Source organism: Ambystoma mexicanum, chromosome 2q, assembly GCF_040938575.1.
Source record: "Ambystoma mexicanum isolate Mex_15411 chromosome 2q, UKY_AmexF1_1, whole genome shotgun sequence".
In the NCBI taxonomy this organism is placed as follows: domain Eukaryota; kingdom Metazoa; phylum Chordata; class Amphibia; order Caudata; family Ambystomatidae; genus Ambystoma; species Ambystoma mexicanum.
The window spans coordinates 1,098,245,304-1,098,258,947 of record NC_090924.1 but is presented as its reverse complement, the minus strand read 5'-3'; the positions used below and the strand labels follow the sequence as shown (position 1 = coordinate 1,098,258,947).

General features: G+C 46.9%; 1 protein-coding gene and 1 non-coding gene across 2 annotated transcripts in view; one reads left to right on the top strand and one right to left on the bottom strand.

Moving 5' to 3' along the window:
• LOC138569967 (sterile alpha motif domain-containing protein 9-like) overlaps positions 1 to 13,644 on the top strand; it is a 649,856-nt gene that overhangs the window by 363,194 nt on the left and 273,018 nt on the right. The window lies entirely within an intron of this gene.
• Positions 3,058 to 3,164, bottom strand: LOC138570470 (U6 spliceosomal RNA). The gene has a single exon (XR_011303518.1). It is a non-coding gene; the product is annotated as a U6 spliceosomal RNA (small nuclear RNA).

Sequence of the window (13,644 nt, the reverse complement as noted above, 5' to 3'; positions counted from 1 at the left end):
CTGGCTGTACAGCTGGAATCACTGGAGCCTGAGGAGCTTGTTGATGACCTCCCGCTTGGCCACTGTCCTGGGGAGGTGGTGCGGCTGCAAGGTGCCCACCGTCTTGCCCACCAGCGCCACTCATGGGCCTGAGCGCACAGGCACCCCCACACTGGGACCTGGGGGCCACAACTCAGTCACCCACCACCACCACGCACCTGGATGCCCCTTCCACAGGCACAGCGACAGTCCAACCTGGGAAAGGTATGGTGGAATCTTGCCTTCGGCTTTGATGAATAGAAGAGATGACTGCCCACTTGAGGATCCGCCACTGCAGTACTCCGCCCTGATGATGAAGAGGACGAAGTAGAGGCCACAGCAGCCTGATGATGAAGAGGATGAAGAAGCACAGTGCCCCTCCAGTGCAGCAACACCAGTGGTGAAAATGTTCCAAAAATTGGCTGAAGGACAGAAGAAGAAAAACTGGGCTAGGCAGGCCCTGCCATTTTAGCCCTTCTCCTTGCTCTCACTCGACGTAGGAGGCCCAAATGTGAAGTAAAAATCAAAAATTGGGCATGTGTATGCAGGTTAGACCGCCTGCACGCAGTTTGTCCAAAAATTAGACCTGGATCACCTTCCCCTTCCAAACCGGAGCTTGGAGAAGTTCCACGATCGTGTTGACAAAATGGCCGCCAGCCGCGTGTGCGATCCGCAGCCACGGCGTGAAACGAAATGTCATCCGTTCCGTTTCATTTAGAAAAATTGTGACATCGATCACCGCCGGCCCGGGCATCCGCATCCACCCGTCGCCACTGTTGGGGGTCAGTCGGGGCCCCCATGCGGTCCCGTAAGCTCCCGCTCCCGACAGACACACACACACAGGTCTTGCCGGTTCGGGCTTCCCGGTCGCTCTGTCGCGGCCGGGAACGCCCCGTTTATTTATACAGCATGCGGCGGCGTGCAATGTCACGCCGCCGCGTGCGAGTCACATCACGGGGCAGCGCCACACCTAACACAGTCCCTAAACAAGGAAACTGACAACCGTGTTATAAGCCCAGGCGCAATCCCACCAGGCCGACCACACTGATTAGGGCTCCACCAGTGGAAAGAAGCCTACACCCTCTATGTTAAACCTCACTGTGTAGTCACAAACGCTTTGAATCACATTGTCTATCTGTGTTATCAGTTATCTATCACCTGATCATGGGTGCCTCCCTTGTATGCCTTTTCGCACAAGGTTTTGTTTGTATAAGCGCTGACGGGGGTGGGGTTTGGGCTAAACTTTAACTGTAATAACTCAATCGGATGCACGGGCCGGTGTAACGTCACTTTTTCCTATCTGTCAGAAAATCCTATCTTGCTGACTGAGCATGCATGCTCAGTCAGTACTTAAAGGATAGGATTTTTTGACAGCAGGAATGTGGTGTGCATGTGTTTGTGGGGTCCCAGGGGTGCCGTTTCTGTAACTTCATGTGAGCCAGGCTCACTGAAATAACAGAACACGGTGAAGCCCTGTTAAGAGCTACTCTTAAATGGACGCAAAACTTACGAATCCACCGAACGCCGGAAGATAAACACAGTGGACACTGTGTTTCACAAAGTCCCAGGATTCTAATAAGCACTAAATGTGCAAAACATATGAAAGTATACATAACAAATAGATATGTACGTGTATGTGAAGTAAGTGCATCATTATCACGTTAATAATGCACTTATTTCACATACACGTACATATTCGTGATGAATCCGGCTGACTGCACATGCTCACTCATGATTTATAGTTAAGCACTGGGGGCAGGGCGGCCGAATACAAGAGGCATCTTTCTACAGATGAAGCAGTGGGGACAGAGGAGGGGGGCGCTCAGCCATCTGTTCACATTGCCCCCCCCCTCTTAATGAAGCCTCCTTACAGTGAGAAGTGTTGACACTGCATGGATCAGTGAGTTAAGTGCGCTCCCAGGCTGAAGAACAGTCATAAAATTCACTGATTAAAATCGCTGCACAGAGCCCTGCCTCCTGCTTGTTTGCAGATAAGGCGGGTGGCTGGGCTCCATCCTTGACTGGCCCCCACTTACCCAGGCTGTCCTCTTGCATTCTGATTGCAAGCAGCAGACTGTTGGGGGCTGGAGAGCCCTGGAAAGACACAGTGTATTTTACAACCCCACCATGCAGGGGCACCGAGTACGGGGGGTGGAGGGGAGGGGGAAACATTTTTTTTGAAATTGTGGGACAGATGCAAAGCAAGAGGCTCTTGCTTTGCATCTGTCCCTCAATTTCAGAAAATCGTTTTGGGTTGGGTATACTTCTACATCTGTGCACCGGGGTGCACAGATGTAGAGGTACACCCAACCCAGAAGGATTTTTAGAAATGGAGGCACAGATGCAAAACAAGTCTGTCCCTCAATTTCTAAAAATCGTTTTTGGTTTGGTGTATTTGTACATCTGTGCACCCCTCTTGGAAAGAGGGGTGAACAGATGTAGAGGTACACCCAACCCAGAAGGCTTTTTAGAAATGGAGGTACAGATGCAAAGCAAGGGAGGGGGCAGGGAGCAGGGGCAGGGAGAGGGAAAATGAGACTGTTTGCATGTCTCTGAGTGTGCACGTGGTGAGGGTGAATAAAGCGAGGGAGGGGGCAGGGAGCAGGGAGAGGGAAAATGAGACTGTTTGCATGTCTCTGAGTGTGCACGTGGTGAGGGTGAATAAAGCGAGGGAGGGGGCAGGGGCAGGGAGAGGGACAATGAGACTGTTTGCATGTCTCTGAGTGTGCACGTTGTGAGGGTGAATGCTATGAGCGGGGAGCGGAGGCGTATGAGCCAGCACTTTCTAGTAGAGCTGCCATATTTGAAATGGAGCAATGCTGGTGCTCCTCAGTTAGCTGGCTATACTCTTGATGGGATAGTACTGCTGTAACAGGGCTTCTATAATTGATGAATCTTCTCAGCGATAATACTATGCTTTTGTTGAGGCAATGCTAGTTCATCTTAGTGGGGCTGCTATACTTTTGATGAGACAACATCAGCACCTCTCAGTTGAGCTGCTACACTCTTTTATTTATTATTATATATGTATATTTTTTGTAACTTATGGAACGCTTCACGAATTTGCGTGTCATCCTTGCGCAGGGGCCATGCTAATCTTCTCTGTATCGTTCCAATTTTAGTATATGTGCTGCCGAAGCGAGCACAGAGCTGCTACACTCTTATTGACAAGGCCCCAGCACTTCTCAACAGATGTATTTATTTTTATTTGAATTGGTTATTTATAATGCGTGTACTGCCCAGAGGTTTCTAAGCGCGGACTGAGGGAGCGAACCTGTGTTGCGCGGACCGAGGGAGCGAACCTGTGTTGTGCGGATCGAAGGAGTGAACCTGTGTTGCGCGGACCGAGAGATCGAACCTGTGTTGCTCTGTGTCGTCTTGCTTCCAAGGCTAGCACGTTGCCCCTGAGCTATCCTTCCAATACTGTAAAGATCTGAAGTACATTTAATGATACAGAACCAGAACTATTGAGCAAGTCTGTCATCATCAGAATATGTCAACACTGTCGTGGTAATACAAGAGCTCATATATTTAAAGGGATGGAATTACTCAGAATGTAGCAGCACTATTCAATAACCCAAAGTTCTTAAGCATAGTTAATGTGAAAATACTACACTTCTCACCGTTGGGCCAGTACTGCCACTTCTCACAGAGGCTTCTACACCTTTTATGGGGCAGCACTGATCCAGCCTACTGCTCACATGCTCAAAATTGTCATTTCTCAGAAGGACTGCAACACTATTCCATTGTGTTCTGTATGTTGAGTGCTTCTTCACCACCAATGTGGATTCATGGCTCTCTCCCAGTGTCTAAATAGTAGATCTGCTACATTCAATTGGCAACAGGCATGTCCGGAGCTGCCTGCTGTCAATAAGCTGCCGCTCAGGATGTTGGGAGCTGTGATGGGGCAAGGGATAGAAGGCTCGAGCCTGTCGGATAGCAGAATCAGCAGGGTCTTAAAACCTGCTCATCCTTCTGGAGGGGCCATGGGGCAAAATGAGCCTGATCCCACATACAGGGGGTTGTATTCCCTTTATCTCTCCTGAATGAAAGAATTAGCTCTCTCAGACACAAGTTATCACCTCTGCACACACTGAATGAATATGTTATGGATCTATAAATCGAGAAAAGTGGAGTGACAATTCAGAGTTTTTTAACAGATATATAATTGTCTTCGCACCTGGGAAGTACCCGAAGTACGGCTGTTGGCTGGGATCGCTGGTTCAGAAAGCTGCAGAGGCGCCGCTTGACGCGGCTTCGAAATACTTTGAAACACTTCGTAGAAGAAGCGGACAGGACGTATTTAAAGGCAACACGGAAGTTGCCTGTCCCTGAGATGCTCTGATTGGATATTCTCTTTTCAAATCCGCCCCTGACCCCGCCCATTGGTAGCGTTAAATACGCTGTGCACTGCGCACCTGCGCACGCACCTGGGAAGTACCCGAAGTACGGCTGTTGGCTGTTTGCTGCGGTGTGCAGCTGAGCAGCTTTGTGTGTGCCGAATTATTTAATCGTAGGCCTGTATAAAGACACAGCAACAGGGCAACTCTTTGAAAAAGGCAATACATCTATAGGAGTGGTACTGGTGGAAGAAGTAGATCTGAGTAAGGTACGTGAAGGTAAATACGTGTTTATGCTTGATTAGGGGTACGGTTTTATCACCCCAGAACATAAGATTAGTAATGAAAAGGAAGTTTGCCAGGGGTAAAAAAGACCCAGCAACGGTAATGAATATTATAAAAACGCGCCGTATGAGCATAGCGCATGTCATTGCAATAGCTCTTCCATTACCCTCCGACTCTGATGAGGACCTAATTGAATGTGCCCAAAATGAATCCGACAGATTAATTCCTGAAAATCAAGATGATGTGATCCCTGCCTCCTCTCAGTCCCTGTTCAATGAGGAGCCGAGACTGGGAGGAGAGGATGGGGTCGATATAGGATGGAATGCGGGAAATCAGTCACAATTAAGACAGAATACTGTCTCATTTATAGATACACCTCACATATTTACCTCTGGTGATATAACTTTACTGGGTTTATCTGAACACTTTGATTCATCCAAACAATGTTCGAATGCAGCACGTAACATTGTGAATGCAGAGGAAGCTTTGAGCGAGTCTAGTCGATCTCAGATTTCAGAAAGGATGGGATTCATGATTACATACTAAAAGAAGTGAAGTCGCAGACCCATATTCTAAAAGAAATCTTGCTTGCCTTGACAGCTTTCCCTGAAATGCTAGCTGAAAATATGGCAAAATGGAAAGTAATGTCAGGAGAAGGCGCCCTTAATACTGTACCTAATACATTGAGCAATGGTGAGCAGGACTCAGGTGAGATACATTTGATTCTTCCTAGACCTGACATGGGAGATAATGAACAGAGTGTTATTGAGGTGCATAATACTAGGAAAAACAATAGCTTGACGGAAGATTTGCAAATTCCTGCTGCTGCCAATGAGCCTATCAGGGTGGCGGATATATTTAATGTCAGGATTTCTAAAAAAAAAATGAAAATAAATAGACAAAAACAGGTGCGTGCGCAAAAGGCTATGAATGCATCTGCTTTAAAGTCCTTGAGAGACATCGATACACGCAACCCTGATTTGGCATTGGGAGTGAACTCAGCTACAGGACAGTCAAAAGATGGGTTGGAAGCATGTATGGACGATGGTAAGCGGGAGAGAAAAGGGTCGAAGATAGTAATCCCCCGTTTAAATCCTGCTAATAACAAGTCTGAGGGGAACATTGACCAGCCGGGGCTTGACAATGGCTCAAGTACCGAACCCAGTGTGATTCTGGTTTCTGATACAGGGACTAATAACGAGCCAAAGGTGACTGGCTATTCTGATGCGGTAAACAACTTATCAGATGCTATGAAAAATAAAATAGTCACTGATAGAATTGATACTAACTTGAAAAATCTAGAAATGGGCATGCTTGATATTTTTGACTTATTCAAGAACTCGGAGGCTCAGATGCGTATAAAGATACCCCTCAGAGAGCTGAAGGGGAATGATAAGCCAATTGAAATTGCTGAGAATGCTAGTAGGCTAAGGCTAATACATGACGAGCGTATGGGTGTACAAAGAGATAGATCAAAGGAAGAGAGAAGTCTTGAGAGAATTAGTAAAGAATCCTTGTCTATAGATCAGACGTGCACATATAAAGGGGTTCAAGGCATCCGAGACCCTGTGGTGAGGGTGACGGACAGCCTAGCACGAATGCCTGTTCCAGAAATAATGTCAAAGAGTGACATCACACCATCTAAAAAAGAGGACACAGAGGAAAAAGATCAGCCCTTGACTGTGACAAGTGTGAGAGAAATAATACAGGAAATATTGTCAAATAAAGCGGGAAGATTGCCTGCTTCAGAAAATGCAATCACAGGTAACGGTATGCCGATTGACAATAGATATAATGAACCAAGTAAAGTTTCCTGGGTAAAACCTATGCACGAAGCGAGTATACAGGGGGCTGTTAGTTCTCCTCATGAAGATGCTATTAGGGAGCGTGAGGTGTACCCCCATAGAGTGCAGGATATGGCATATGAAAATTATGTGAATAGGAAAAATCTGAACGGTAATCAGTATGATAAAGTGAGGCGGCCTGAATGTTCTAGTGATCCAAGTCTGATTGTATATTATGTGTTTGATGATGGCTATTATCCCATCTTAAATAGATCATATATCTTGAACTATTTTAGAGAGATACCAGAATTAGCCCTTGTATCCTCATGTGATATTCAGCTAGTGGACTTTATTGATCCACATAGGATGGACTTTGTGCGCCTAGTGATTGCATCGCCTATGGTGCGAGCTCTTATACTCAAGGAAGCTGGGGCTCTGCAAAAGAGGGGGTTTGACACGTATGAGTATGTTGATTTTGGTGAGAATACACGAGAGAGAAACGCGGAGCAATACCCCCAAAATAATAATACAAGAGAGAAACAAAGGGTGATGAATCAAGTAGGGGGTGAGCACTTAACTCTAAGTGAAATGGACGAATGGAGATCGATGGCGGTTTCACTTAGAGATACTTTGGAACAACTAAAAGGTATGGGTAAATCCCTTTAGCGATGATAGTTTTTTAAAATTGATATCTTGGAATTCTAGAGGACATTCACATCTGGTACAAAACAAAAAAGTATGTATGAATTTAGAGACATTTGACTTTGTTTTGTTACAGGAAACTTGGGCATGTGGACCACTGCTTTGGGATGGCTTCGTTGTCCTCTGCCTGTTTGGCATGAAAGGCAGTAGTGGTCACCCCAAGGGTGGTTTGGCGCTCGCGTATCGTAATGATCCAGATATATCTCTGATAAAAGAGACACATGTGCATGAGTCATGCCAAGCGGCCAATTTTAAAATCGTAACTAAAGAGGGCATTACCCACCTTATGATCATTAATATCTATTGGAATGATGTGGAAAATGATGATCGCATGCTTGAAAAACTGTTGTATGATCTGAATACATTGCTAGAGGAATGGATAGTGTCTACCATAAACGGTTTGATAATCCTAGCAGGCGATTTAAATGCGGATTGCGATGTAACAAGTAGTGAAAGAGCAGCGAGATTAAGTGGGTGTTGCAACCAAAGAAGGTGATTAGATAATAAACAAAACAGAGGAGCCTTATGGTGTAATTTTGCAAACTCATGGGGGCTGACACGGTTGTTTAATGACAAACCCACCTGGAAGGCGCGTGGGCTTTCCTCAATTATTGATTTCATTTTCGCAAGCGAACATCTAATTGGAAATGGGACCAATATGCATGTGGAAGATAATTTAGAAAGCGATCATGCAATGTTATCAATGAACATAAATATAAGGAAACAAAATAATCTTACCAAAGTATATTGTGCCCAAACAACTGTTAATGTCAGAGGCTCGAGAATAAAGTGGAATATGAAAAAAACAGCGAAATTCAATGATATGATGATGCATGATTTTGAGAAATGTGCTCTGGAGGTAAAAAAGATCCAATACTCGGTTGACAAATTTGGCGAGTTCTTGGGTACAATGATGGCCAAGGTGGAGCAACCAACAGCCAGAATAGCGCTAAAAGACAAAAATCATAGGCACTCCTTTGATCTCGAGATCAAGTTGCAAAGGGCCAGGTTGAACAAGGATCTCCGTGCCATAAAAAAACAAAAGTTACTTGCCGATGATGTTAGGGAGCAATCTAGACGGAGACGACAAGCTTATAGGAATTGGAGGTTGCATCATCAAGCCTTCTTATTACAGAAGGATGGTGAAAAAATGTTGAATGCAATGAAGGAAAGCAATTCGCGAAATTATTGGGCCATCATCAATAGTACGGAGATTACTCAAACTCAATTAAACACTAATCCCATTAGTGAAAAGGAATGGTGTGTATACTTTGAGAAGTTGTATGCTTGTGCTTGTAATGGTGACTTTGTGCTTGAAAAGATGGCTTGTCAATGGTCCCTCGATGTTTCTGTGGAAAAAATACTATCCATAATAAAGAAAATGAAAGTCTCCGGTACTCCGGGACCCAACAATTTGGCCATGGTGTTGATAAAGCAAAATGAAAGGTTGTGGGCGAAAATACTCCATATACTATTTAAAAATGTAATTGAGACGCAAACTATGCCAGTTTCCTGGAAAGTTTCATATGTAATTCTGATCTTTAAAAAAGGGAACCGACAGAGTACGACTAATTATAGACCAATATCTTTATTAAATATCGAGACAAAGATATTCTCGGCCATAATTCTAGAAAGTCTACTAAACTGGATGGAGGAAAAAGACATATTAGATGTCCGACAGATGGGTTTTCGTAAAGACTTGGGAACCGATGCTGGGGGTCTAGTAGTTACAATTATGCAAAATCAAAGATCTAAAAAGGGGAACTGCCCCATATATGCTGCATCAATGGACCTCTCGGCAGCATTTGATACGGTGGATAGGCTACTTCTATGGCAGAAATTGGCAATGTTAAACATAGAGGGTGGCTTACTCTCCATGATTATTCACCTATATTCAAACACAACTCTAAAGGTTCGACTTAATAATGAGGGACTGATGTCTAAGGAAATTCATGCAAAGAATGGCTTGAAACAGGGCTGTGCATTGGCAGCAATCTTATTTAACTTATACGTCTCTGGAGCGAATGCTAGACTGGACCCTGCGGGCCTATTAGCCCCCAGGGTCAGTGGAATTGCGATCAAGTGGTTGGCCTATGCGGACGATTTCATTCTTTTTGACAAAACTAAGATCGGTCTTCAGAGGCTTAAAGATGCTTTTGTTAGCTTTATAAGTGATCTAAAATTGAAAATGAATCTGCAGAAAACTGTGGTGATTAACCTAGGAGAAAGCAAAAAGAAATGTGTAAATCCTGTTTGGTTTGTTGAGGGCACTGCAGTCCGTCTACAGAAAGCATTCAAGTACTTGGGCTACTCTTTTGTTAGCAATATGTCATATAGTTTTGTGAAACAATGTTTGGAAGCAAAAACCATTGATGCAGCGAAACAAATGAGAGTTATCGAAAGCAAGTATGGTAAATTTTCCATGAGTGCCTGTAGAGATTTCTATCTTATGAAGGTGATCATATGGACTTGAATTCTACCCAGAGAAAGAAGCTTTACAGTTAAAAAGTTTTGAATCAAAAATCTGGAAAAAGCTATTATTTTTTCTGCCAAAATGTATACCGTTGGAGCTAATAAGATATGAGTTTGGCTTTAATTCGTTAAAATGTTGTATGGATTGCAAAAAAGCGATGCTTTACAGAAAATGTGTTCTTGCTAAGCAGAACTCAATATATCAAGTCTGTAGGAATGATATGGGGACAGACATGTCGAATTTGAAAGTAGAGGTGGAAAAGATCCTGAGTAATATGGGTGTTACTTTGAATGTCCTTTTAGAAAGACCTGCTAAAATCAAAACAATGATTAAAGCCTTCGATTGGGTTGCGAATAATTCTGTAATAATAAACTCAAAATTGTATGTGCAAGTATTATCGGTTTGGAAATGGTTCCCCGTACCTGAGCAATATCTAGTAAAATGTCCTTCACGGAACTTGCGACATAGTATTATGAGATTCAGAATGAATGTGATGAATACCAATGAAATATGTGCATTAAGAAAATTGATTCCACAGAATATGAAAGTATGTAGATTCTGCATGTTCGAAGATCTTCCAGAATCTCTGTCACATTTGCTGTTCGGTTGTACCATGCTAAAGAATGAAAGACTTGCTTACTTTGCGGAATTTGTAAGTGACACCTTGGCCCTCATTACGACCCTGGCGGAAAGCGACTGACCGGAGCGCCACAGCGTAAATAGCGTTTCCGCCATTGCACGAAGGAGCAAAGTGCGGCCCATTCCGACCCATCGGGCACGAGCACCACGCCACGGCGGAAGTGCAAAGTCCGCGATGGCGGAAATGACCCCAAAACGGCCCACACCGCCGCCGTACGGCGCCCTAGGTGCAATACCGCCACCCCTCTCAGCGGTCACCGCAGTGTGCGCCTACCGTAAAGTACGGTGACCGGAAAAATACGGAAACGGAAGCTAAAACATGGGCCCGGAACGGGAAACATCCCGCCGTACACCTATAAAAACACTAAAACCACACAACCACTAAAATTACCACCCTGAAACACACCCCAACCCATCAACCACCCTAGCGAAACCAAGTAAAATGGGAAAAGCAGCGAAGAAAGCGTGCGACCGCAAGCGGCAGGTCCACTTCTCCCGTGAGGAACTCACCGTGCTAACAGAGACCCTCCAGGAGAATGCCGCCGTCGTCTTCTCCACGCAAATGACCAGAACGGCACTTGCAAACAAGAAGGCCATATGGGCTCTGGTGGCACAGCGGGTAAGTGCGGTGGGGACCGCACCCCGCACCCCACAGCAATGCCGCAAGCGATAGGACGACCTGCGGATACGCGTCCGCAGCATACTCTCTGCCAACCGCAACATTGCCACAGCCACCGGGGGAGGTCCTGAATCACCCATCAAGTTGACCCCCTGGGAAGAAATATGTGCCTCCACCATCGGAATGGAGAGCATAGAGGGAGTCGGAGGGATGGAGAAAGGAGTGCAGACATCAGAAGAATCAGGTAGGTGGGCCAGATAAAACAATGCCAAATCCACACAGACCATCCATGTGAAGTACCATGCGTCCACATAGTGCAACAGAAACACATGTCCTGGAGAACGTCCACACACATCGGCCTGATAGCGCACGTTAAAACCCACAATAAATACATAAATAATTAAAAACCCCTAAAACACGCACTACACGTGCAGCAGGCACACCCTAACTGCAGGCTGCCAAACAACTGCACCCTCACTCCACACACAAATCAAAGCACCTCCAAGGCCCCGACCCAAATCACCCTCAGGTACCACCCCAATGCATGTGATACAATGCCATTCCAATTCCCACAGACCCATCAATAACCCTCGCCCTCCTTTACTCCACCACAGGGTCCGATCCAAACGACGAGCTACAGGACACCCCTACCAGCACACCTGCAAAGAGGGCCAAGACCAACGGCCAGAGACCCTCCACCTCAGCTGCACGCATCAAGACACGGCAGCAGCACAAATCAGGTGGCAGCACAGAGGAGGGAACATCAACAGGCACCCCAGCAGCCAGCATGCCCACAACACCACCACCACAGGTCCCCCCAATGGATGCCACAGAAGGCACTGCCTCAGGTGGCAGCAGCACCATAGGTGACACCCCATTGATGGCAGCATGCTCGGACACAGAAAACGGGGATGCCGAAGTCAGATCCATCCATGACCTGTCCCAATCCCCCTGTCTGTCCCATCCCGTACAACCTGAGGATACCACGCAGGGGCACCCACAAGACGACGACTGGCCATCCCCCACAAGCCCTGTGGCAAGGCAACATGAGGACAACAGCCCCTCTGCGACACCCCCGCAAACGGCCATGGCCCAGCAGAGGCAACAGTCCCTCGACCAGTTGATCGAACAACAGCAGCAACTGGCCACACTCCTCAAGGACCATGCCGATGAATGTGGGGGCACTAAGGCAGGCATAGAAACATCAACTGAGACACTTAGGGCAGAAATGGAGAGAGGCACAGAGACGCTAAGGGCACAAATGGAGAGAAGCACCGAGAGCCTGAGGGGGGAACTGCATGCGACGTCCAAAGACGTATGTGCCGAACTTGCCGCAGTGCGCCGCGTGCTCACTGAGCTCTCGCAAACCCTTAGGGACATGCATGGACGTGAGCAGGCAGACACATCATCCGTTGCAAGTTCCGTCCAGGGCAGCCCCCAACGTAGATCTGGAAGGAACCTGCGCTCCACAGGCAGGGGTGCCCCTGATACCCGCAGAGGGGGCAAGCAATAGCGACAGCCCACTGACAATGAGCATCTTTGGACACTGGTGTTCGGGGGGGAGGTAGGAGGGTGGAGGGGGTGTGTTGGGCTCACTTGGGTGGCGGGTCGATAGGGTGTTCAACATGACATCACATATGCCATAAAAAGTGCACGATAAACCAATGAGATGTGTGGACATTGATCTTCGTGTACTAGGCCATCATAGGCGTACAGTCCATATTGTGCATGTCCCAGACACACGCAGTGCCACGAGTCCCGTGTCCATGTATCAGCCACCAGGCGTGAGTGCTAGAAGCATACATCAATGAGATGCTGACGAATGTCACGGGCCTCCCGTGCCTCGCAGGCTCCATGAGGTGCTGCCACATCCCCACCCTCATCATGACCATCATCAGGTGCTTGCAGTTCTGCGTCAGGGGGCATGGGCACATTTCTACGTACGCACATGTTGTGGAGCATGACACATGCCATCACCATCTTTGCAACCTTCTCATGGCGGTACAGGAGTGCCCCGCCAGACCTGCTGAGGCAGCGGAAACGAGTCTTCAGTAGGCCGAATGCCTGTTCAATGACTACACGGGTACGTGAGTGGGCATGGTTGTAGTCCTCCTCATGCTGGTCCCGTGGGTTCCGGACTGGTGTGAGGAGCCATCTCTTCAGTGGATATCCAGCATCACCTGTATGTGGACGAGAAACGTATGATGTGGAATGCCATTGATACGTACGCACACCCCCCCCCCTTCCTGGCAGGTCAATGCCAATTCACATACCCCACATCATCATGCATGTAATGAGACTCACCGAGTAGCCAGGATCTGTTCCCTGCGTGTCGCTCCATGTAGCGTGGTATTGTAGAGTTCCTCAAGACCATAGAATCATGGGTTGATCCAGGGAATCGGGCACAACAATGTGTAATGATCCTGTTGGAGTCACACACCATTTGTACATTCAGGGAATGAAATTGTTTTCGGTTGCGGTACTGGGCCTCCATGGCATGTGGGACGACCAATTCAACATGGGTGCAGTCGATGGCACCAATGCAACCCGGTATGCCGGCAAGTGCATGGAATCCCACTTTTGTGTTGGTAATTTCCTGCTCCGAGCGTGGTAGTGAGATGTAGTCGTCTGCGTGCTGCAGGAGGTCATCGAGCACTTGAAATAGTGTCCGTGAGAACAGTGGCTGAGAAATGCCATGCAACTGTCCGACTGTGTGCTGGTAGGTGCCTGTGGCCAGGAAGTGGAGTACAGACACCACCTTCAGTAGGGGTGGGATGGCGGTTG